Below are 27754 nucleotides of genomic sequence, written 5' to 3'. Positions count from 1 at the left end.
TGAAATATTTTTCAGGCCTCGGGGAACCCCTGCACATTCAGGCTCAAGTATAGCCCAGAAGTTACAGAATTATTATATTCGTTTCATGGGTAGGCCTGTATATATGCATTAACAGTGTTCCTAAACTAAAAAGAAAGAATGAAACTTACCTCTTTAATGTGAAGTTGCCTAAAATTGTGATCTCCCAGGGAACCCTTAGTGACCTCTCATGGAACCCTAGGGTTCCATGGAACCTTGGTTGAGAAACCCTGGCTCACCCACTCCAACAGTCTGTTAACTGTATCCAACCTCAAATTAAGAGGGCATATAAAGTAGAGCTTTGTATTCCTCGGTGCAAAGATTACTGCAGATGCTGACTGCAGTTAGGAAATCAGAAGACGCTTAATCCTTGGGAGAAGAGCAATGACAAATCTCGATAAAATAGTTAAGAGCAGAGACATCACACTGACAACAAAGGTCCGCATAGTTAAAGCAATGGTGTTCCCCGTAGTAACATATGGCTGCGAGAGCTGGACCATAAGGAAGGCTGAGAGAAGGAAGATCGATGCTTTTGAACTGTGGTGTTGGAGGAAAATTCTGAGAGTGCCTTGGACTGCAAGAAGATCAAACCAGTCCATCCTCCAGGAAATAAAGCCAGACTGCTCACTTGAGGGAATGATATTAAAGGCAAAACTGAAATACTTTGGCCACATAATGAGAAGACAGGACACCCTGGAGAAGATGCTGATGCTAGGGAGAGTGGAAGGCAAAAGGAACAGGGGCCGACCAAGGGCAAGATGGATGGATGATACTCTAGAGGTGACGGACTCATCCCTGGGGGAGCTGGGGGTGTTGACGACCGACAGGAAGCTCTGGCGTGGGCTGGTCCATGAAGTCATGAAGAGTCGGAAGCGACTAAACGAATAAACAACAATAAAGTAGAGCCCACAGTAGTAATGGGGACTGACCTAGAAGCAGCTACAGCACACTCTTTAGTTACAAGCAGTTCCAGGAACACAGGTAAAGGTAAAGGTTTCCCTTGACATTAAGTCCAGTCATGTCCGACTCTAGGGGGTGGTGCTCATCTCCGTTTCAAAGCCAAAGAGCCGGTGTTTGTCCGTAGACACTTCCGTGGTCATGTGGCCGGCATGACTACACGGAACGCCGTTACCTGCCCGCCGAAGCGGTACCTATTGATCTACTCACATTGGCATGTTTTCGAACTGCTAGGTTGGCAGGAGCTGGGACTAGCAACGGGAGCTCACCCCGTCACGCGGATTCGAACCACCAACCTCCCGATCGGCAAGCTCAGCAGCTCAGCGGTTTAACCCGCAGCGCCACTGCGTCCCCGATATTATCCAGGAACATATTATGATGTATATCTGTATGCATGAGGAACTGAAAGAAACAATAAAGAAAAAAACTGGGATGGTGAGTATTAATCATATACTCTTTTCCGCTAATAAATATGGCTTTGAGATTTCTAATAATGAGAAGCAATACACAAATCTATTAAATAAATATACCAATAAAAAACCATAACCTTAATAATTAGACCATTAACAATAGATTATTACATGAACTGCTGTCAATTAAAAGATCAGGATTTTAAATAAAGTCTCATTATGGCTAGATCATTAAATAATAGATTTATGCTTCACCAAATGTGTGCTGATTATACTTGCTTCATTTCATGTGAGATTTAAAAATCAAGCCAAAACTAGTGAAATTACATTAGTTTTCCCATCTGGTTCAAACCACCAAAAATCAAAGCAAACACAGCCTCTAGCATAAAGTTCTCACAGTCCTCCAGATCACTTGCTAAACTACAGTTCCCAGCATCCCTCACTATTGGCCATGCCTAGAGAGCCACAGGTTCTCTACAAAGTAGTATAGAGGAGAAGAGCAAAGGGAGCCCAGCTTAAAACAGCAATGAATTAGCGCTTCTTTGAAACACAAGTACCAAATGCAGTAAAAGCTAGAAGAGAAACAGGTTTCTTACTTCTATCTGCAAAAAGTTTATTTTCAAAGGGTGAAATATTTTCGTTTTTCTGCAGCAAAACAAGAAATACTGTGGCATGTAAAGATCAGCCTAACTTTATTATTTTTACTATTATAAAACTTTCTATTTATTTTTACTATCATTATCTTCAGTAGATGCAAGATGAAGTAACAAACAAACTGATTAGTCTTCCATGGCTCTATGAAACTCTGCTGGTTTTGCCGCAACAAATAAGGCAGTGAACAGGGGAAAAAAAGACTGTTGTTCCTAATCTTGCCAGTAAGTGTAGCTGTTTAACAAAGAAGATTTAAAAGGTTCATTTTAAATACATTAATATGTTAGTTTGTCTTTTTAAGGCCTCTGTTGTACCAGCCACCATGCACAGAGAAAGAGTTTTATTTGCCTATCACCAACCATTTCACTGGAATTAAAGCAAGGAAAATTGAATCAACAAATAAAACAGGCAGAATAAAACTATGAGAAATTCCTCAAGTAAATTGCATTCAGGCAAATTTCTTGTACTCAGTGCAAGAAATAACCACATTCATAGAGATGGCAGTTACTGAAAATATAATTCTAGATGCCCCCCATCCAGAAACTTCCATTTCTAAACATTTTGCCTGTGTACGTGTGTGTTTCAGAGGTGAAATGTATAGTGGTTAAGGTGCTGGGCTAGAAACCAGGAGCCTGAGAGTTCTAGTCCAGCCCGGGCATGAAAGCCAGCTGGGTGACCTTGGGCCAGTCATGTTCTCTCAGCCCAACTCACCTCACAGTTGTGGGGAAAAGAGGAAGAGGAAGGAGTATGAGGTATGTTTGCCGCCTTGGGATATTTATAAAAATAATAAAGCTGGGATAAAATTAAATACATAAATAAATAAATACTCTCCAGTGGTTATTTGGGCCTGGCTGGGCCACAAGACTGCATCTCTGTTTTTGATCACAAGATCGGTCTTCATTCTAGCATGTGAAGCATAGTTTCACATTCCCTGTAAAAATGTGTACTGTTTTTCAAAGAGATAAGGCCAAATGTATATCTAACAGAAATGAGCAACATACCACACATTTCATTCCTAAGTTACTCCACAGAACTGTGGACAGGGCTGTGGACAGGCTGTTTTGAGTTACAGATAAGGAGAAGTTGCTAGCATGTGCAGAAAGAGCCATGCTTCAGCTTTCGTTCAGTTAGGGTGCGCAGCATCACTATCTTGAACAGAGAAAACCATTGACTGAACTGCTCCCTTTATCTCTAAAGCTGAAGAAGAGTGAGTCTTATGGAATTGCTCAGGGATTGTACACCATTCCTTGGAGGTGTAAAAACAACTTCTTTGAGTGCAGCAGATAAAGCTGCTTGACTTTCCACTACAGTATTTATCAAAGTGAGATTTTGACAGTATGCAAAATAAAACTATGATGAACTTGGCTTTCAGGAAAAGTCAGTAGTAGCCTTTCTTTCAGACTCCACCCAAACTTACAGACTACAGCAGCCTTTCTCAACTTTTGACCCTGGAGGAACTCTTGAAATATTTTTCAGGCCTCAGGGCATATCCAGGGTCAAATACAGGCCAGAAGTTACAAAATTATTATATTCATATCATGTGTAGGCCAGTATATATGCATTAACAGTGTTCTTAAACGAAAAATAAAGAATGAAACTTACCTCTTGAATGTGAAGTTGCCTGAACTTGAAATAATTTTTAAAACAAATTGTGATCTCCCAGGGAACGCCTAGTGCCCTCTCATGGACCCCTGGGGTTCCACAGAACCCTGGCTGAGAAACTGTCATGTCCCCCGTTGCGATGTATACATACATCACAACGGGGAACATGCCTTTCCGGTGAAGGGGAAGGGGGAGGAAAGAATCAGTGCTAATCCCATAAGCACTGAAAGACAAAACAGATAAAGGACAAAGGAGTCATACCTTTGCCCTGACCCGGGAAGCCATCATCCTATCTCCCTGACATCTCTGCATTACCACAGGGGACACACCTGCTCCGGACACAGGAAGAGGACAGAGGTAATCAGCGCTAATCCCCCTGATCGCCCATCGAGACTCCGGAATCGCCCCCTGATTGCCCATCGAGACTCCAGGTTCACGGTCGGTCAAGACTTTGGGACAATGGGGGGTGGGGAAGGATCAGGTCCGCACCGCGGGTATTTACCGGCTACCTCGCACACCATGTGCTCATTCCCGTCTTTCTCCGTGTCTGCATTCTATTCTCAATAAACCAGATATCCTTAGCCCTGGCTGGTGAGTCTGTGTTTTTTATGAATAAGGCAACCATCACATAAAGACGGGAATCAAAAAAAAATTCTCCGCTAGCACCATTCCAGATTTCGTCTGTGAGGGATCAAAGCTGGCGATGGAAAGACTCAACCCACGAAGAGGTGGCTACCAGAGGACCGGCGATGGGGCACCCGATTCCACGGCACGGGCGATCGGTGAGAACACCATTCCCAGATGGTACGGACTCCAGGAGGGTTCGAGATCAAGCTCGGAGGAGGAGGAGGCCGGAAGGAGCAGGACACCTGAAGCCACCAGAGAGTCGCAGCCTGAGTGGGTCACCCTGGACGAGACACCGGGATCCCTGCCAGGGGCGCTCGGGGCGTCTAGGAAGCCACGGGACCTGCTATCCTCGACGATCGCAGGAGCCGAAGGAAGGCGCCAGATCGGATGAACCGAGGAAGGCTCCCAGACAGCTGAGAGGCTAAGGATAATGGAGGCGAGGCTGGAGTCAATTGAACAGCTGTTCCTGCTATGGTCGGTGGCGTGGGAATCCCGAGGAAGGGGTGAGGTGGAACCAGGTACCAGAAGTTCATCACCCCCCCTCCCACCCCTGAGACGTGACAGCCGGGGAGAGGAAGGAGATGGCAGGAGGCTGAGGCAGCGCCGGGCAGAGTTCACCTCGCAGAATCCGCCAGGAGGTCATCTTCCCCCCCTCCCACCCTGGAGTCACAACCGCTGGGAAGAGGCTGGAGCCGGCACAAAACTGAGGCAACGCCGCCCGGAGTCTGGCTTGGGGAATCCCCACACCGAGACTGGAGAACCCCAGCAACCCGAGGTACGTCCAGACGACCAGATGTGGTTTGGAGCCCACCAGGAGCGGGGGTGAAAGACTTCGGGGTCAAATTCGACGGGGACCCAGCAACATTATCCTTCTTCCTAACAAATGCCAAGAACTACATGGAAGAATTTGGGCCATATTTCCGCTCAGAAAAGGGCAAAATTAATGCCATTGCTAACAAACTTAAAGGAAGGGCGGCTGACTGGTATTTGCAGCTATGCCAGGCAGAAGCCCCAGAGCTCGATGAATTCGAGGAGTTCCTCTGGGCACTAAATCTGCACTTCAGAGACCCCTTAGAAAAGGAGAGAGTGAAGAGATCCCTAAGGGGAATCAGCCAAGGGCAACGATCTGTAGCAGATTATGCCATGGAGTTTAAAGCACTGGCTGGAAAGGTGGTGGACTGGTCGCAGTCTACCCTAATTGAACGTTTCAAAGAGGGCCTGAACTTGGATGATCTGAGGTGGGCATTATGCAGAGATGACCCAAACACTCTACACGAGTGGATACTGCTGGCCGATAAGGCGGAAAATGCCCAGGAAACCTTCCTACAAGCCAAGAGGGCGGCACAACAAGCGGCAACGGTAAAGGGACCCCGAACCGCTGCAGGACTGGTGAGGCCAACATCCCAACCCTGGAGAGAGGAGAGGGAGCGACAGTTCGCCAAGGGGCAGTGCCTTCGATGCGGGAAAGAGGACCACAAAGCGGCGGCGTGCCTGAAAACAAAGGTAGTTGACAGGCCAGGAAAAATGCCGGGCAAACCACCCGTAGCGCCCAAAAAGATGCCAGTGGCCAGGGGAGAGATCGGAGCAAAAGAACTATCTTACTCCAGTGAAGAGGAGGAGAACGACCAGGAAGAACCAGCAGGAAACGCCAGCCACCTGCCCTGAGAAGCGCCAGAGGACAGGTGGAGGAGGAGAATGGGCGCAGCAACAACGGGGTGAGTGCCAACTGCCCCACCCTGTACATAAAAGTTAAGTTCCACTGAGAAGTCGGTTGAAGTCTGGGCCCTAATAGACTTGGGCTGTTCCAGGTGCCTAATGCACCCGGACATGGTTGCCGATTTAAATCTCCCCTGCTTTCCACTTCAGCCACACATAGTGTTCACGCAATTGGACGGTTTGGCAGCAGGAGGGGGCCCGGTCACCCAATTCACCGGAGAAGTGGCGCTGCAGTTAGGCAGCCACCGGGAGAGACTGAAATTTGTCGTGGCACCGGTGGGCCACCCTTTAGTCATCTTAGGCATCCTGTGGCTGGTACGAAGGAACCCATACATAAATTGGGAAACCAGGACGCTCACGTTTGCAGACGGCTTCTACCAAGCACCTACAGGGGACTGAATTCCCCGTGCTGCAGTGGGGAGGGCGGCGTCTACAACCACACATCTGGCTGCAGCAGCCCTGGAAGGCTTGCCGGACAAGTACACTGAGTTTGCAGATGTGTTTGGGGAGAACAAAGCAGACAAACTCCCACTCCACAGAAAGACTGACTGTGCGACAGAACAGGTCCCCAACACACCCTTGCCAAAGCCAAAAATTTACGCAATGACCCAGAAAGAACTGGCAGCATTGCGGGAGTTTGCGGACAAGAACTTAGCACAAGGCTTCATCGAGCCCGCAAACTCGCCAGTTGGAGCCCCAGTGTTGTTCAGAGAAAAAAAGGATGGGACATTAAGACTCTGTACAGACTACTGCGGATTGAATTTGGTTTCCATATCAAACAAATATCCCTTGCCCCTAATCAAAGACATAATCCCATAAGCACTGAAAGACAAAACAGATAAAGGACAAAGGAGCCATACCTTTGCCCTGACCCGGGAAGCCATCATCCTATCTCCCTGACATCTCTGCATTACCATGGGGGACACACCTGCTCTGGACACAGGAAGAGGACAGAGGTAATCAGCGCTAATCCCCCTGATCGCCCATCGAGACTCCGGAATCGCCCCCTGATCGCCCATCGAGACTCCGGGTTCACTGTCGGTCAAGACTTTGGGACAATGGGGGGTGGGAAAGGATCAGGTCCGCACCGCGGGTATTTACCGGCTACCTCGCACACCATGTGCTCATTCCCGTCTTTCTCCGTGTCTGCATTCTATTCTCAATAAACCAGATATCCTTAGCCCTGGCTAGTGAGTCTGTGTTTTTTATGAATAAGGCAACCATCACAGAAACCCTGGTCTACAGAATAAAGATGGAAAATCAGTTCCCCTTGGCTATTGTCCTCTACAACTATGGTATACAAATGCTCATCACGATTTTGTTAAAACCTGTCCATCTCAACAACTTGCCAGTTCATTTAAGGGCTGGTTGTTTCAGCACTGGGAATTTTCATATGAGTCTCCAGTGGGAAATACAACATTTTTTTTATGCTCACCCAAGTGTCAACAGCAAATCTAAGGTACAGATCCTAAAACAACAGGCAATTCTGGAACAGGAGTATTAGATTTCCAGAATGGACTAAGTCACCCACCTTTAGCAAACAGTTAAACACTGCAAAAACTATCCTTAGTTCTATAAGTGTAAAAGCAAAAATGAAAAATAATAGGAAAAAGGAGAAGAAGAAGAAGAGAAGCTGCTGAACAATGTTTAGAACTGACAGATATTGCCAGCAGTTCTGTCATTATTATAGATTCCTTAGTGTAGCCCAACCAAATCCAGTGTAAATTCATACCAAAAATGTAAATCATGCTTCTATACAGCATACATTTAATGAGCGTGGATAGCTAGCTACACACACATAAAGGACAGGACATAATGCCTTATATCAGTTTCTAAAAATTATTCAACTTAAACTAAATAAGACATTGCTCTGACAACAGGACCTGACTTTAAGTGGTTGAAAAATGGCAACTGTAGAAACAGACTTACAATTTTAGCCTCTTTTTCACTGAAAAATAATACCAAAATAAATTAATAGGTGATAAATGGCCGAACATGTGTTAAATCGACTACAGAGAATATGGGAATGTGATTCAGACTTTGCCTCACACAGTATTCTTTACATGTTCTGCACAACTAACTTTCTTCCTTGATTTAAAGAGGATATACAATCCCAGGGTCATCCAAATTAAGCTGGGTGGTAGGAGATTCAGGCAGATGAAAGAAAATACATATTCATACCATGCAGACCATGGAATTTGCTATTACAATATGTAGTGGCAACAATGCTTTAAAAGAGGATTAGACAAATCCATGGTGATAACAATCATCACAGCTGAAATTGCACTCAGGATCAGAAGCAGTATACTTTTCCTTGTTGGCTAAGAAGATGAGCAGCGGTACTCATGTCTTGTTTGTGAATTTCCTGGACTACAGACTTCAGACCTGGTTCAGTGTTCAGGTTCATGGATCTCCTTATCCACGTTGAACAGAAGGCCATAAAATATGTCCTTAGCTGAAGGATAGTGCCCTCATATGATTCTCGATAGTTGTATTTTACTTTTCTTCAGGGCTCATTAGTTTTATTAGCCCACTGTAAAAAGAAAAACAAAATATTCCAGCCCCCCAAAGCACAATAATTAGCTTTATGCAGATGTCATAGCTGCAATTTGTCTAATGTTGTGGCTGCACACTTGAAGAAGAGTCAAGCTGTTATTCGTTTTTATCGTCTGCAACCAAAGAGATTCATATCTCTTTTCTTTTTTTCTATATCTAGACCATATTGCGGTGGCAGTTTTGACCACAACTTCTACTGCAGTCCAAAGTTTAATCAAAATGATCTCAGAACAAAATTATTTTTGGAAGAAGACAATATTTTCTTCCCTGCTCTATCAGTCCTCATGACAACTATCAGAAAATGCACTCCAATAACCTATGTACATATCAACAAACTTTGCTGCATCTATGGAATGAAATAACAGTTTCATAAGCCTACAGAATGACTGAAATCTGGCAGCATAAGTACATTTCCCTCAATTTCAAAACTAACTGTGGAGCCCCAAGAGATATTTTCCCCCTTCTACAATATGTCTAAATTTAGAGTGATGCTTGGATCACATATTGATTTTCTCCATTTCTGACACTATCCATCTGAAAATGAAGATATTTGAGAAGCTAGTAAGCAGCCAGTCAAAACCAGAATAGTGGAAAAGGCTATTATCCTTAGTGTTTTTCAATGTCTAGCATCTTTTCTATTGCTTATTTTAGGGTGACTCCTTTTTTTCAATCCTCAGTTCTTCCCAATACTAAGGTTTGACACATCTTTTAGGGGTCTGTTGGCAAATGCCTGAAACAATCCGAAGTAGAAAAGGTTGGGTGCTGTCCAAAGTGAGGCTCAGCAACTTACGTTTTTGAATCCTTTGGTGGCATTTTCTATGTACCGCAATACGGTACACCTTCTTTTCTTCATAATTTGTGAAGACGTGTTTTCATTTGAGACGTCTGATGCAAACTTAAATGCACATAAACTACAACAGTGTATTTTGCTCAGTAAAAACTGCTTTCACTCTCAAAAGCTTATTCAAGTCCATAGAGTGTAGATTTTGATTCTCCTTTGATCTTAATCCATCCATTGCAGTGATCAGCAATGCAACTCGACTAATTGACATCGACATTTGGCAAGAGTTTGTATTATAAGGAGTGGTGGCATGTCACTGCATCTAGTGTACTGAGTTATACTAGAGCTGTAGTTGTGAAAGGCAATATAGACATATTTACTTTTCAGGACAGAGGTGCAACAGGACACCACTACAACAAGGGTATGCCCCAACCTGCTTTTTTATAGCCCCTACAACACCATCAACTATACTGCTGCAACAGCCCAACGGCTGAAAATCAGTGATAATTTTGTCTCCCAAAATAGACATTACAATTTAAAAATAAAGACCCTGCCCCAAACAGAGAAAACCAGAAATCCTGGCCCCATTGTGCATGCCACAGCCATTGTACTGCTTATTTTGCATAACTGTTTTGTGCACTGTAGCCCTATTACTTCCTGAAATAGTCTGTTTTATTACTGAACTGTTCTCACCATTAGGAAAGTCCTCCTACTGTTTAGCTGAAATTTCCCACCTGGTAATTTCTACCCATGCATTCTACTCCTACGCCCTGAAACATCAGTAAATGCCATGTTTGGCTGGGACAATATTTGCAGGGGTCCAAAGTGAGATATAGTATTGATGGTCTTTGCTGAGTAGCTACTGTTGTGAAAAAGTATTTGCCCCTTTTCTAATGTTTGCCTATCTTGACACTGAATGTTATCACAGCTTAATGTGCGTCCCACCAATATACAAACGGGGTCCAAGTGAACTAATAACAGCAAAGTTCGGTGCTTCTTTTATTTCCTTCATAATCAGAGTAATCCAACATGCAGTGTGGCAGCATAAAAAAAATCATCCCCTTTTAATTCCATTATAAGGGATAGCTTATTTTTACAGGCTTTTTAAAGGTTTTTTTTTTTTTTAGGGCCAGTTGTGATTTATGAAACAAAATGGACTGGAGAGGGCTGCTTTTAGGCCATGAGAAGGGTTCCATCAGACAGAGAAAACGACAGTGTGGCTAAATCCAAGAAGGCAGTTTGACTGGTCACAGAGCCCTGTGCTCAAAACATAAAATGGAATACAGGAAAGGAATGTGCTGGGTAAGTGGATCCCCAATGGCTCAAGGGCTAAAAAAGGATTTATAGTGGAAACATGTCTAAGGTCTAGGTCTGTGCAGCTCAGATTCAACATCATACGTCAAACTCATCAAAGCTAAAATATTCTTGTTATAAACACATCCACCGTGGTTCCCTCCTCGACTTGATTTAAGTAAAAGGAAAGATTCTCAGCCTGATCTAGGTAAATGGAATAGAGAAAAGGAGCAGCAGTTTCACACTGTGATCTAAGGTGGGAGTAAAAGCAGGTCATGGAAGACCACCCAGGCATGCAGACAACTCCATGAATGAAGCAGGCAGGCACTGCTCAGTGAGGTCATAAAGTTCATCCCTTCTCAAATGGCTGTTATTGTTTTGTGCAGGGATGGCTGAAGCACTGTGGAGGAGAGAAGGCTGAATTTGCATTGCAGAGATCTGGGTTCCAATCTCCATTTATCCATGAAGACAACAGGATTGTATTAAGCAAATCATTGACTATATTCATGGAGTAAGCCAAGCTATGATAAGATTTATTTTATTTTAACTTAGTGGGATGACAGAATCCAACCATTCTCTTTTGCAAACCATGTTGACGTGTAAACCATACGTTTGCCTCTGGTTTATAGCTTAACATGTGAACCAATGAGCAATATTTTATCCAATAAACAAAGAGGAAGTAAACTAAATCATGGTGCACTATGTGAAGCCAGTTATTCGGTATCTAACTTACTCCACTGTTATAGAAGGGGCAATATCCCACTGGGGAAGCACATTATATGCAGATTATCCCACTGACCAGTCCTACTGAATTGAAAACCTGGTTGCTGCAAAGTAAAGAACTTGTCCATAGCACCATCTTTATTTCCAAGAATGCCTCTGGGCCCCATAGAAAATATAACTGGTGGGTGACCACCCAGAAAATATAAAGGCAAGTTGGGGTGTCACCGAACATTGGAGGGCCAGGCAAGGGAGGGGGCAATTTCTTCCAATCATTGAAAGAAGCTAGAGAGTTGCGATTAGCTTTAAACCAGAGGCAAACATGTAAACATTGAGGCAATGAAAGTATATAAGTCTGATTTTATGCAATTTGTTCACATAGCAGGAAACTATCATTCTGGGCCCATACGTCTCTCCCTGTTTTCAACCCCATTATCCAGAGGGTTGTTTTCGAAAGGGGGGAAAAAAGAGAAATGACTTTGGAATAAAATGTCTTACTTGACTATTCTACATATTTGTTAACAATATTTAAGAAAGCTTACCAGAGTGAGACATACTTATTTCGCACTCTGCTCTCATGGGAAGGGCAGCTGCCACTGTCCTGGCCTTCTGGAAGCTTGTAAGAATTTGGCTGTTCCAGAAGACCTTTGGATTTGAGTTCCACACAGCTCCCAGTATCAGGAACATTATATTAATTATAATTGTTAGCGTAATTTTATATTGCATTTCTGTTATTACATATTACTGAAAGTTCCTGTTGTTATTGCACTGGCTGTAGCTGTTGCTTTTGCACATTTTTTAGAATAGTCTTGATTTAGTTTATAGTTTATAAATTAGTAGTTTATAAATTCACACATAAATAGATATATAAATTCTACCATAATGTATATGTAACTAATTATAGTTACATTATAGGCGCTAAGTGAGCGGCTATAATAAATTTAATGAAATAAATAAATTTCAAACTTATTGATTTATTACCCCTGTTGATACCTCTTGAATTTCCAAAGTAACCCAAATTAACTATTTTAACTATTGTTGTTACCTAAAGATTATTGTATAATGATAAAAGTCAAAAATCTAATAGTCCAAGATTATTTTTAAAAAATTAAAATGCACAATAGAACCAAATTAATACAATGCACAAAATAAGATAATGTCTTTAAAATAAGACAATGGTCCCTGGATTATAAAATGGATGTATGAGACTGATCCTGGCTATACAGCAGATACCTTTAACTGTGGAATAGCCCAAAAACAGATCTTCAATATTAAAGATAAGCAAGAATGAATCAGCCAAAAAGGTTTGGAATGCCACATTCTGGTAGTTTTCCATGGTATTAAATATGTATTCAAAGATGCATCAAACAGTTCATATTTTTTAAAAACTGAACAAAAAAATGATACCCTTATTTTCACTTTGCAGAAATGTCAGTACTGTAAGGCTTAATAAAAATATCCATTCAAAAGATGGAAGGAGACAACAATTTGCCAGACCTTCTAATATGCAGGAAAATGGGACTTGTCTGAATGTAGTATTTCTGAGTCAAAACTGTAAACTTATAAAGACATGGGACCTTCATAGATCCTCACTGCACTTTCTCCTTCACTGTATCAGCTTGGGTATTTCAATCCTGACTTGCTTTAACTACAGTTCCTTGTTACAAGTAAAAAAATAAACCAATGTGTCAAAAGAGCACAAGAAACAAAGTGAACACTGAGCACAGCTTAATAAACTTCTATGTGCAGAGGTTCTGTCTAAATCAGGCCATTAACACCTATTTTTTCAGTGGAAATGTTTTCTTAAGCCAAGGAAAAGGTAGCATTATGGGTAGTGGCTAAATATATCAGCAATTCAAGTCTTTGACAAGTAGTAATAATTCTCACCCTGCATGTAAAAGTCGATATAAAGTGGCAATGTTGGCAGAAGTTACCTTAGACCCATGCCAAATCAAAACAAATAACTGTAATAACTGCAAATGTCATGATTAATACCATTCCTAGACAGCATGCACATCTTTTTCTCCAAACTTATTTTGTTTGTGAATCCATCCAGCGTTAAATCCCACTGGGATGACCCACTTTGTACTCGGAACAACCACTCAGAGATATCCCAGTGGCACAACTTACTGAGACAAGATTGCAGGAAGCCTATATATCAGTTTTCAATCCTTTGGAAAGACTATTGCAAGTGCTGTTTGTATCATTTCTTTAATTTATGGCAGAGAACAGAATGTGAAGCAGGTTGGCAAAGGCCTGCCAACACATCGAAGTTATTTTCTGTGATTCATTTGTTCAGCTTTGAGGTGTTCCCAGTTCAAGATCTAAATAAAAAGCCACTTAACAGCCAATTTCAAGAGAAAGAACAACAGAAGACTGGTGTCAAAATGCATGTGTACCCTTACATTTGTATGCAATTGACAAATCTGCAAATCATGTCTTCTCCTTCAGCCCTGCTTTGGGAAAAGACCATTCTACACATATTTTACCCTTGCCTTAATTCTGCAGTTCTATTCTGCTTCTTATTCAAAAACTGTTCAGTAAATTGAGCATGGGGGAAAACATGAATTACTAACCCTTCAGGATGCATTTCTCCAACTGCTGAAGTGTATCAAGTCTATACTAAATACAAATAGCCTGTCATATTCACACCAGATATGAAAGTAGCAGAATACTATCCTGGATACGTATACAATCTCAATGAGTTTGCTAGAATGCCAGGACTGCTGTGATAGAATTTTAAAATATAACCAAAGAAAGGTATAATATGCAATAACTAATAAACATAAAAATACACTCTGGTAAATATCCATTAAAAAATTTTTTAGTAATGCATACCAGACAGTAACAGCAACTGATAGTATTGCTGTTAAATCAAGAGCGGCAATCTTCCCAAATTAGTGAGCACCAATGTGTAACACTGCAGATGCCAAAAAGAAAAGGAAAAAGGAAAATTCAAATAACTAAAGTCTTATAAGAGTGCCATACCTTGTAGTGACTACACTCTCAAAACCAGGGTATAACAATGCAAAAATCTGATTAAAGTTTGGCGTTCTCACTTGAAATTAAACCAATGATAGGAACTACTTCTCTCATATAGTCTGTGAGATGTACAAATGATGCATACAAATACCACACAGTTCAGAAGAACTTGTCTTCTGCATGCAAACATGATAACCAACTCATCAGCCATGGACGATCTTCAACCAGCACAACTCTGTAGCATGCAACACCTCTGTCCCACTGCCTTGAAATAATTTTTAAATTAACTGAACTGGAGGGAATTGCAGACAGTGACATAGCATACCAAATATTTTGGCACCACCCTTGAGGAATATGAACAAGCAGACTAGCCTAATTTGTCCCTTGAGTGGGAAGACAGAAGGATGCGATCATGATGGTTTTAGAATATTCTAAATGGAGGAGATATCTTAACAAAAGGAAAGATTGTGTGTGTGTGTGTGTGTGTGTGTATACACAATCATACATGCACATACACACACCCCATTGGTATGTGGAATGTCTGAACCACAAAGCAAAGGAAACTTGATAGTGTCAGAGCAGAAATATCAAGACTCAACTATTTCATTCTAGAGATCAGGCAATTGAAATCAACTGGAATTATTATTATTATTATTATTATTATTATTATGTTTTATTCATTAAGGAATAATACAATATAAGAACAAACAAAAGAATCAGATCTTTGACAATTTGAGTTCCAGCCAGGAAACTAAGAATTATCCAAGAAACATCTTAAGATATAACATGTGCCCAGTAAGGTGCTTTTTTTTTTTGGTAAATCCACAGTCAAGATAGGTGAAACATTTACTCCTTGTAAAAACATCTTTTTTCTTTTGCCTAACTTGCTTCATTTGTTTGTTATTCCACCTAATGTACCAATAACTTTTGTATGCAAAAATCCCATACAATTTTTACACCATTAACAAGTTTTTCAATTTTATGATACACCACCAAAACTTGGATATTACAACTTTTGAACAATGCAATGGATCATAGTGGCTACTCTGTCATTATATTCTTTATAATCAATCTGAGCAATTTTGTTGCATCTACTAATTACATGATCCAGGTTATATATTTTTCTTCACAAGATTTGCATTTGCTACTGTTTGATATATGCCAAATTCTTGATTTCATCACATTGGTTTGTAATGCATGTTCTTGAATTGCAAAATTAATCCTTCTGCTTCCTTCTTGATGGTGCCATTCTGTGAGCATTGCCAATTGTAATGGTATATGGGAATGACCTTGGAAGACAGGAGGAAGATCCACAGCCATGGATCGGCTGGTCGGATAAGAGGCAGCTTAGCCCGCAGCAGGAATGTGGGTGTGGCAAATGTCTCAGATGGGACCCTCCCTAGTTTCTTGGGCTGTAAAGGCAACAGGAGAGAGATGTAGTTTCAGACTTGCAAGATTCTGTTAATGTAACCTTACAATAAAGTAGAATTAGTCCATCTGGTCGTGCTTCCTGTCTGGATTATCTCACTAGACTGACATCATTTCCTAATCTTGTCCACTCTATTTTCAGTTTCTTTTACATATCGGTGATGAAACAGTTTACTTCTTCAATTTTCAAAACAGTTTTCCAACAATTCACTTGTATAGAAATCTCTTGCTTCTGCTACTTTCAGGATGTTTTCTTTACAAACCATGATGAACATTTTCTCTTTGCTTGCCTTGATGTAATCATTTAATCCATGTTTTTTGTCAGCCCTACAACGTAGACCAAGAAACAGATACTTTTATTAAGAGTGGAGAGAGTAACAGAATCTTCAAGTCTGAATGTGCTCCTCCTCCTCATTTTATCTTCATGTGAATTCAGGGGTGTCTGAGACATTTTCATGCCCCTCCCCATTCATCTGGGCTCCTAAAATGTTTATTTGCTCATTGCCTTGATAATGTATCTTCCTTCTCTGTGTCAAAGTCACCCTCTTTATTCTCTACATTTTCTTCTTCAACTGTTTTACCTGCAGTAAACGACAACCTCCAATTTTTAACACTAGTATAGTTGACCAACATCACTTCATGTTTGGTCTAGTGGTTAAGGTGCTGGGCTAGAAACCAGGAGTCTGTGAGTTCTAGTCCCACCTTAGGCATGAAAGCCAGCTGGGTGGCTTCGGGCCAGTTACTTTCTCTCAGCCCAACTCGGTGCGATGTAGACTAAGCCTCCAAGTGGTGCACCCCAGGCAACGTGACTTGTCACAGCTAAATAGTATACACATCTGGCTGCTGGACCTCACAAGGATTTCCCAGCAAGAAAAAGCAGCATAAACACCGAACTGCTATGCCATACGATTAAAAAAAAAAAAAAAACTTCATGGATGCAATGCATTTAAATTTTCTTTTCTAAATTATCCAATTCAAGTTGTCTCCAGTTTATTATACCAGCAGTATACAGTATCTGATTACTGGAATAACCCATGGGTTCTTGGCTTTGATTGTAACTCCACTATTGAACTTAGAATTTATAACTTTTTGTGCTTGTTTTAAATATTGTAAACTGCAGATTTGTCAAATCCATATTCCATTTTGATATCATCACTATATATGCTTACCGTATCAAGTAAGGATTCATTTTCAGTTTTTGATTTCCATATAGCTTCAATCATCCATGTATAACAGATAAGATATTTTTCTCTTGTATTCTGACAGTTGATACCCAAGTTTTGTTTTATTCAGGATATGAGTGAGCAATATCGCTGAGATGGTAAAAAGCAATGAAGACATTAAATCCCTTTGAAAAATTACTCTAATCATGTTTACATTTCCAATTTCTTCATCTTTTACAAGCCAACATGCTGGCTGGGGAACTTTGGGAATTGAAGTCCACTCACCTTCAAGTTGCTGAGGTTGAGAAACGCTAATTTAAAATGAAGCAAATATCTCAAAATACAAAAAATGAAAAAAAGTATAACGGCTGTCTGTGGATATCTTAAAACTTTGGGAAGAAAGGCACAACACAAAAGGCAACTGAGAATAAGGAAAATTTGCCCAACTAAGTGCTGAATTCCAGAGAAGAGGAAGAAAAGAAAGAACTTCCAATGAAATGCAAAGAAACTAAAAATGATAATCTGGAACAGTACCTGCCCTCTGGAATGAGGTCCCCTCCGAGATCCATGCAGCTGTCACCCTGATGATGTTCCAAAAAGCCTTTAAAAAAACCTATTTACCCAGGCCTTGGGATAGGGTAGATGGCCCTCTCCTGTTGGTGATGTTTTATGCTTGCTTTGTTGTTTGGATTGCCATTTTGTGATTATTTTGTAGCTATGTTTGTACTCGTTTTGATTTAATTTTGTGTGTTCTGCTCTTTTTATGTTATTTATTATTGTGAGAGACGCCCTGACTTGGGTGAAGTCAGACAGCATCAGAAGGAAGGGAGGAAGGGAGGAAGGAAGGAAGGAAGGTTTATTCAAAATAATTACAGAAATCAAGAGAACCTTTTTATGTAAAGTGTCATGACAAAAAAAAACAAAGATCTACTGGTTAAAGAAGATCATAAAGAAGAGATGGTGTGAATATACATAAGAACTATACAAAGAAGAACTGAAAACAAAAATGTGTGTAAAAGTTGAGACTTGATATCAGGAAGGTGAAATGAGCTGTAGGAAATATTGCTAACCAACAAAGCTGCAAGAATAACTGAAATACCAGATGATGCAGTTAAAATGCTACTTGTAGTTTGTCAGCAGGTAGAGAACACATAGCAGGGGCCAAAGGACTGGAAAAGATCCATTTATATTCCAGTATCAAACAACTACCAAACAATTGCTCTTATCTCACATGCTAATAACATAAGACTTACAATGTTTTTACAATCCAGACTTCCAGAGTACATGGAAGAACTGCAAGAAGTATAAGCTGGATTCAGCAAAGGCTCCCAAGATAAAGTTGCTAACAACTAGTGGATAATGGGAAATGAGTTCCAAAAAGGGGTCTATTTTGACTTTATGAATTATACAGAGTTTTTGACTATGCAGACCACAGCAACTTATTGATCGCTTTAAAACATGGGAGATCTGGGCCATCTCATCTGACTAAGAATTGGTATCATGACCAGGAAGTAATATTTAGAACAGGATATGGAGCAACTAACTAGGAAGGGATTTAATGTAAATCCAGAATGTATTAAGATAAATGCTAGAATGTAAGAAATAGAAATAGAAATTTTTGGATGTAACAGCAACCATTTTATATATCCTGGTGATACCACTTTAACTGCTGGAAGCAAGTTTGATTTAAGGAATCTCTTGTTGAAGGTGAAAGAAGAGAGTGCAAAAGCTGGTCTAAAAAAATAAGACTATTATAACAGGTGATGCCAACGCAATGCAAAAAGGCACTAAGTGGAAACAGACTTTTATCTTCCCAGGCTCCAAAATTAACAGTGATGGTGGCTGTAGCCATAAAACAAAATGATATCTGCTCTGATGGAAAAAGACTGTGACAGATCTAGGCAAAATATTAATTACAGAAACATGAATTTAAAATATTTATAGTTCATCTTTCGGGGTCAAAGCTTCTCCAAATGACTAACCACCAGAAAAATAATCATATTAATAAATGATTAATGACACAACAATCCCAGCAAAGAATCACTAAGAATAAAATATTAAAATGTTAAGTGCATAATTAAAACCAAATCAAATAACAGCACCAAACAAAAAAGCTGGGCAGAACTTATGCAAATATAGTGTTGAAGAAATCAGTCTTTGCAGTCTGTTTAAAGGATTGTACATTGGGAAGATTTAACCTGGAATGGAATTTGATAAATATTTCACTAACATTAATAAAGCTGTATCACCAAAAAAAACCCCGCACATTATTATTGTTGTTGTTGTTGTTGTTACTGCATTTTTAAAGGCTGTCTTTTTTGTTTGGTTCATCTATTAGGACTGGGTAGGAAAGCTCTGAAAAGCTAGGCATGGCTCCCACATGAGCCCTTGTTCATAAAAAGTACTGATAATCCAAGGGGGTGATGTTGATCAAAGCATCAAGCTCCTTATACTAGGAAGATACAGCACAAAATCTCCTTACATTTTTCAAGCTTCTGTCTTCACTTCTTAATTTGGTAGTCAGCAAAACAAAGGGACAGAAACAATATTTATGAAAATGGACCTACCGTTTACAAAGAAGCATTCAATGTACTTTTTTTTTATTTGTTCAGTTGCATCACTTCAGTACAGCCAACTCCCCAAGAACTACTGGTTATTTACAAAAATTGAACTTAAAATCCTTAAAATGATGAAACAAGTGAAACTTCCTTCCTCCCTAACCTAGCATCCATATTAAGTGACCTATTCCATTTTTAAAATCACGATTAATGAAAAGCCCTGTGAAACAACTCTGCAATGATTGTCTACTGAAATGCCTATAAAGTCTATGTTCTTATATGGAAGAGAAACTTAAAATGCAATATACAAATTGCCAACGGCTAAAGGCTACAATTACATTATTGTCAAGTAAATTTGGCTACACTATAAAAATGCTATTACTGTATGACTTACAGGCAAATAAAGGTGTGTACTTAATTTAGAAATATATTAACACAAGCAACTTAGTGTTAGCTCACCAAAGAACTCAGGTATTTTCATTAACACCTTTGCATTATTATTCTCACCTAAGTCAGTAAGTTGATGTTATTAATCATAATTTTAAAAGCATCAGAACAGTGTTTTAGAAGCACACATTTGTTCTTCTAAACATACCCTGAAGGTTTAATTATGAGAACCTACCATCAAGTTGCAACTGGTGAGTGGGGGCTAGGATCCTTACTAAAATTCCAGCGCGCTGGATGAACAAGTTGTACTTGCACTGTAGTTTTATGCTGATGTTGTACTGCTAGTGTACCTTCACAAAGGAACCTGGTAAAAGGAGGCATTTACACAAATAGCAGCAGTTTCTTTTAGAGCTTACAACTAGCAGGCCTTTGGGTTTCAGCCATTAACAGCCTGCAGGCGCCTCTACTCTATATTACAACTGCAAGCATCAGACATATAAATAAAGTAGGATCTCGAAGGGGGGATCTGGGTCTCAAAAGAGGTTTCCAAAGTATCAAACTATTCAACAGAGGTATCTTGGAGAGAGGGTAAATAGCCATCGCCAGAACTTGTCTCACATTCATTCAATAACTGTATCCCCACATATGAGCTACAGCATAATTGTACATAACTTTTATCTTACAACAAGAGGGTTCAGAACTTGTTTATCTAATCTGCTCATACCATCCTTAAACCTCTTATTGTTTGCTCTGTTACCAAATAAGAATGCAGAAATCAGTAAAATTGACAGGTCCAAGTTGCAAATCCCTAAATCAAAAAATATTGGTAAATTAAAACAAAATAAAAAGTTCACAGAATGGGAGGGTTCCCTGATACTCCGGCGTTTGCTATGTGTCTCCATCTTGCATAAGCAAGAGCATCCTGCCTGAAAACGTGGGCCCGATCAGTAAATCATGCAGGCAGAGTGCTGGACCTATACAAAAATGTTCTACCTCAGATAAAGGGGTGCTTAAAAGTTTGTGAACCCTTTTGGATGTTCAATATTTCTGCATAAATATGACCTGAAATGTGATCTGTTCTCCACACAATTCTTAAAAGCAGATTACAAGTATGTAGCTTTGGATCATTACCCTCAATAAATCAATGAACAAGTATAATGTTTTTGACTCATTTGTTTAACAGGGTTCTCTTTATCTAGTTTTTAGAACTTGTACAGAGAAGAGATCACATTTTAGGTCATATTTATGCAGAAATATTGTATATTCAAAAGGTTCACAAACTTTTAAGCACCACTGTATCTTCAGTTTGCCAATGTTCAGTTCTGCCTGTGATTAGCTCTACATCTGTCAGAGGAAAACAGTACTGGTTAACAGTCCAATGGTCTGACTGCAGAAGGTAGCTTTCTCCATTTTTCACACTGGGATGGAAGTTACTGTTTTTAAAGTACAAATCTAACAGTGCTAAGAAAGCAACAGGGAAGGGTGGAGATAATCGCTCCATGTTGGAGAAGGAGTGGAGCTCTGTTCATAACATCTTCTCACCTTCGTGCACCAGGCTGATCTACAAAATGTTTTTAATTTACACTTTCTCCATAGTCAGCCGATTAGAGAAAATGAAACAAAACAAAAGGCCTCTCAATTAAATATCTAAGTGGTTCTTCTCATTCCATGAAAATGCCAAGCAAGCACCTTGCAAGGCAGAGAATGTCCTAAAAATGCAAAATCAAAGCGCAAGAGCTGAGTCTGCTTTATTTTTGTTCTCAAAAAAACAGCACAGCAATCAAGACAATCTGACCATTTAGTAAGAACCTGGAGGCTGCCACACTGAGTGCTGAACAATCAGCATAGAAGAATTAAAGGTGTACTTAGCAACTGCTCATCATAATTCTTAGTCTCACGTTTGATACTACAGGTTTCGTATCACGTTGCATGCAACTGACTGCAAACTGATCCCCCAGCAACCAAGCTCAGGTATAGGTTTTATAGCTGCACTGGGTACCAGTTTGCTTCCGGGTCCAATTCAAGGTGTTGGTTATCACCTTTAAACGCCTACATGGCATGGGACCAGGGTATCTGAGGGACCATCTCATCCCCATAACATCGACCTGCCCCACCCGGTCAGGCAGGGAGGGCATGCTACGGACCCCACCTGCAAGAGAACTCCATCTGGTGGGGTCCAGGAGGCAGGCCTTCTCTGCAGTGGCGCCCGCCCTTTGGAATATCTTGCCCCCAGAGTTGAGACGGATTTCCTTGTTCTCGGACTTCCGGAAGAAACTGAAGACCTGGTTCTGCCGCCTTGCTTGGGAGGGGGAGACCGATAGCTCCACCTGGGGATGGCTAGCGCCATAGCACCGCTTAGTAATTGTGTTCCATCTCCACTTGGATTTTTCATTTATTTTATTTATATCTTAATGGTAATTTAGATGGCTATGTTTTTAGTGTTATTTTATTGTAAACCGCCCAGAGTCCCCCATTGGGGGAGATGGGCGGTGACATTAGATAGATAGATAGATAGATAGATAGATAGATAGATAGATAGATAGATAGATAGATAGATAGATAGATAGATTTTACAAACTTCCATCAAAAGAAGGATCCTGCCTGAAAGCAATATTCTACTCTCACAAGAAATGGGAAACCATTTCTTGGCTTGTGAATGGACAGAATGGTGATCAGTTGTACTACACTGGATGTTAGTTGATGGATCCAAGAGAGGCCTAAGACCAAATCTCCATCCTCTTCAACAACTTTCTTATTATACGACTGAAAGGGTCCATCACATATTCCCATTTGTGTACAACAGGGGTAGGACTTATACTAGGTTCTCCCTCAGAACAACAACAAATCTGTGAGACAGGTTGGGCTGAGAAAAAATGACTGGCTCAGACCCAACCAGCAGTTTCCTGACTGAGGAGGGGCTTGAACCTGGGGTATCTCCAGCTCTTGTCCAATATCTTAAGCATTGCACCATTCTGGCTGGCTATATGGTGTATCTAAAGAACATATAAACTCTTATATATTATGGCAGATATGATGGTACTAAAAAAGAGTATTTCCTATATTCTTGCATTAATGAAAAATATTCCACCAGTGCTTATACAATGTAACTCATTGCCTTAAAATTAATGTCAGGAAATACTGTACAAGGGCTATTGAAGACTAAATTAGATATATATTTTATCCTGACTGACTGAAATAAATAATACATCCTGGGTTACTAAAGTGATAATGCTCTAGAATTATGTTTCTCTTCTTTTTTAAGAGGACAAGGCATGCATTCAGTAATATTTAAAAGGTTTCCCTCGGGTTTATGGACTGAGAAGCAGGATTTATATATGGCAGTTCTCAGTTTGGTACTAACATGGTAATTCAATTCAAACATACACAAGTGGGCTATTGCAAGGATAAATATGGTAGGGCACAGATGACAAAACGCATCCACCACTCTGATCTTCTTGGTGGAGGAGTTATAAACGGTGGGACACACTAAATAAATTAATTAATTAATGTTAGTAAGCTTCAACTCTGGAAAAGAGAAATTAGAGTCCCTGCATTATCAGTAATTAGACAGCTCCTTATAGGAAGAAGCATTTGGGGAAAGAGAAACACTCAAAGACTTAAAATGTATGAACAGGTTAGTGAAGCCTTTGATACTACCTTGTATGTAACTCTGATCCAGAAGCTTTGCTTTAGCTCATCAAGTAATGGTTGACACTTGGAATGCAGCATTAATTCCATTCTAATAGTAATAGTTCAATTGTTTGAGCAGCAGGTTGAAGTTAAAATACAATTGTTAGCATAAGTTCCACAACAGTGACTAAGCCAAGGAGGGAAATCATCACTGAGTTTCAAAGCAGTCCTGCAAGATGACTAATGCTCTTTACAGCCTCATGCTCCAAAGTTTCACACATCAATTATGCAACTATTTTTACCCTCAAGAATATGTGGACTCACAACACCTTCCCTAGCACCCACATCCCCTTCTATCATTTGTGCAAGATGCCATCTGTATGAAGAACTCCAACATATTACTCCAGGAAATCATGTCCATGTTTCATCTATTTATTTACTCTCAACATCAGATTTGACATAATATAGCATGTTGCTCTCCAATTAGTTTTTCTGATGGCTCTCCAAGGAAATATAAATATAAATCAATATAAAATCAGACCCTTTTACTGTTTCTACCACACCCACCATATGTACGTATGTCCATGTGTAATCTGTATGTGTATGTGTGTGTATGTATAGGCATGGGTATATACTGTATGTGTGTACTGTGAAAAAGGTCTTGGACAATTGGACAAAGCTTTGTCATTTTCCCACTTTCACACCTGTAAGAATCAGAGTCAATCTCACTTGCCAAATGTAATATGTTGCCTACAAGAATTCAGCTTCATATTAAACATATTGTTCCAGAAGATCACAGTATATTTTGTTTTGTTTGGTTCAGCAAACTAAAGCAGCCACTGTAGATATTTAGATAACTGACAAATTAACATAATCCTTCTCTGCCTAAGCCATTCAGAGATGAATGAACCTGTAATGTACATTAACGTCTTCTGTCTACAGTTTAAAACTGAAAGGAGGTAGTATTTGTGGATACAAGAGCAAATCAAGGAATGACCATGTCACCAATGATCAACACAACTCTTATGGCTGTAGTTTTGTCATCATCTTTCTCCTGAATTTGCTTTTATCATGCCAATTTGCATACATGCAACACCATGCCAATGTAAAATGGACCAGATGATCACCTCTGCCTCTGAATGCAGCAGCAGAATCCTAAGTCAGTTTTTATTCATACAAGCAAGCTACAGAGATCTGATCTTGCAATTTCATTCTACTGAGATTGTACACAAGGCACGGTGATGGTTATGTGCAGGCAAGTCAATGCTGACTCTTGGAAAACACATAGATTTTCTTCAGGAGAATCGGTCCCCAACCTGGTCCTTCAGGTCTTCCAATGGTGCACCCATCATCGCTGTAACTGAGTCCATCCACCTTGCTACACAGGCATAACAACTTCCATAGGAACCCAACAATTACCATTTGTGAAAGAAAGCAACAAAATAAAAGTACTGACTTATATTCTGAATACCTATGTGTATCTCAATGAGTCCATTCAGAGACTTCTCCCCACCGTAACAAACTAATGAAGAAGTGTCAAACAGAAAGATCAATAATATCCATAGTAATTTTACCCATGGGCAGATGTGTGCATATATGTTTACCTATTTGTTTTGGGCATATGGAGTATGTGTGTGTGAGAGAGAGGGATATGTGTTTTGATTTCTGAAAAGCAGTTGGCTTGTTGAACTTTGTGCAAAATATATAATTTACACTTAAGACTATGATCTATTGTCTTGTACTTAAGTTCTAAGGCAGTTGCTCTTATTTTAGCCACACCAGTTTTTCTCGGAAAAAAATGTTTACATCAACCCATAATCTCTTTAGAAATTATTTTTGTAAATAGCCAATCTCCCACCACCACCACACCATGGCAGCCATTTTGAAAGCATACCTATCACACACTGTCCAAATTCTAAAAATAATCCTGGCTCAAAAAGGTTGTTATTGGTTATACCACCAGTTATTAGGCTAGATATTGCCATAAAAGCTTGATTTAGTTGTATACATTGTCTTGTAGCTACAGTACATCTAATAAAACTGTACTGCTGTTGTAGCTCTGAAAATGACTTATCTGAACGAGAAATTATTCTGGAGTGTAACCACTGCTCAGAGTCACTACTGTAAGATGGGCAGCCATATACTGTAAATTGTTTAAATAAATAAATATAATTAATTAATTAATGGATGGATGGATGGATGGATGGATGGATGGATGGATGGATGGATGGATGAATGAATGAAGTCCTCAGTCTATTTTTGCTATGGAAGAATTGTTTTGCAGTTGCTAGGTCAAGACTGCATCAGATAGTAAGTTCTGCATTAATTTAAATGGAACTTGATCCTGAGATTCCTCCAGTTTCTCTAGCTGTTGTCATGAAGGCAAAAGAAAGAAGTCCCCACACTACCACCACACCCTATGTCTTGATCTCAGAGCCATCTATACAGAAAACAGAGTTAGACAGCAAAATGGCTGCCCATTGAAGAGAATCTTACTATTGTCCTAGGTTAGGGGTTACAATTCCTTGCAGGGGGAAAAAAAACAGGGAAAGGACTTTTAAATCTTAAAAAGAACTGGGAGGTAGCCAATATCATCTTTGGAAGGCTTAGTGACAAACCAAAAGAGCAGCTTGACACTTGTGCCCTAATTATAACATGTGAAGTTATTTTAGCAGAAATGTGGACTCTGTTCCACATGCAGAAGGGACCTGTCAAATGTTGGAATCAGTCCAGATTCACCAAACTTCCAAGGGAAGAATTCATGCAGAGTTGCATATGCAAACAGCTTATCATAAAATATCATGTTTCTATATTAAATCTCTCTCTTATGCCAAACTATGACAATGATAGCTCAGAGTTATGAAACCACGCCTGTATGAGGCAAGGGCTGTACATTTCTCCACAGAGGGGTGCACAGGAGAGAAGTCAAAAAAGTCAAGATGGTGAACACAACCGTGTGATTGCCTCCCTGCCCCTTTTGTATGCTCGTCATGATGCATGGGGACAATGGTGGAGTTTGATTGCATGCTTGTGACCTCCATCTTGACTTTTTTTACCCCACCCCTGCAGATACCTGTTTCTCCAACTCCTCTTCCCTCTTAAATACAGCTGTAAGGTTAGGGATTAGGTATGTCACCCAAAGCTCAAACTGATTAATCAGAAGTATGACTTGTTGAAATCAACCTCCTTTATAAACTCCTGCTTAAAATGGACTTGTCTCAAATCATTGTTAAGGTTAACCCCGGTCTATCCAAGTTGAGCAAAAGAAGCTGAGCTGCCGATATTTCAAACAGAAAGAAGGAAAATCTTCCAAACTCTTCTTTGCAATAATAATGGAGGACAAGAAATCCAAAACTGTTCTTGTAAACATAAACAATGTTTAAACTTCACAATCTTACAAGCTAGGCCACTGTGAAGCTATACAAATCTGACCAGCATTGTTCAGTGGTCTCCTTCCAAGCCAGCTCACCATCAATAACTGTGTCTGTGTGTGTGAACAAGGCCCATGCTCTGGTGGTCTCCTTTCATCCATACCTTTTGTAGAAATGCTTCTGGAGATCTACTGTGTATTTGGTGTCTGAGACTTCTGTTTCTTACAGTGATTTAGTATGGTCATAAGGACAGCTTAATAGCCTAAGAAGGTCAGATTTACAGCTGTTTTCCTTACTGAAGTGGCAAAGAGTAGCTGTGGATCTTCTACGTAATATTAAAGAAAGAGCTCTTTATAATGCTTTGACTGTATAATTTATAACCCTAGTCAGCAATATTGGAGCAAATTTGACATACTGATCATCTTCATTTTGCAGGCCCTGTCTAGAATATGCTGTATTAATCCCATATTCCCTTTTTTTTCCCATTATCACTTTCAAAAGAATCCATTTATTTATATGCTGCTTTTCAGTCATATATCTCCAAGGGTTTCTTTTTGTAAGAGTAAAACAATTAAAATGTACCAAGAGCATAATGAACTGAAAACCTCTAAATTATAAGAGCAGGCTAAAATAGGAAAACTCTTGATTTTTATTCTTTATTCTATCTGTGTATATATTGTGCAAATGTGCCATCACATGCATATCCTTCAGGGGAGCACGTGCACCGAGGGCAATTCCAGTATGAACATTACGTGAAGAAGTCTCAGCGACAAACATTTTTGTTGAGTCATGCCGGAAATGGTAATTAACATGTGGCATGACTCAACAAAAATGGTAATTAACAGCAGTACTGTTCTTTCCTTCAAGCTATCTGTCAAGTACAGAGAAGAATTACTAGAGACAT

General features: G+C 40.0%; 1 protein-coding gene across 5 annotated transcripts in view; it reads right to left on the bottom strand.

Annotated features, from left to right (window-relative positions):
- Positions 1–27754, bottom strand: part of MITF (melanocyte inducing transcription factor) — a 151977-nt gene that overhangs the window by 99250 nt on the left and 24973 nt on the right. The gene's annotated exons all lie outside the window — the stretch shown is intronic.

This window comes from Candoia aspera, chromosome 2 (genome assembly GCF_035149785.1).
Source record: "Candoia aspera isolate rCanAsp1 chromosome 2, rCanAsp1.hap2, whole genome shotgun sequence".
NCBI lineage: Eukaryota > Metazoa > Chordata > Lepidosauria > Squamata > Boidae > Candoia > Candoia aspera.
The sequence above is the reverse complement of the archived record's forward strand: the minus strand, read 5'-3'. Positions and strand labels throughout refer to the sequence as shown.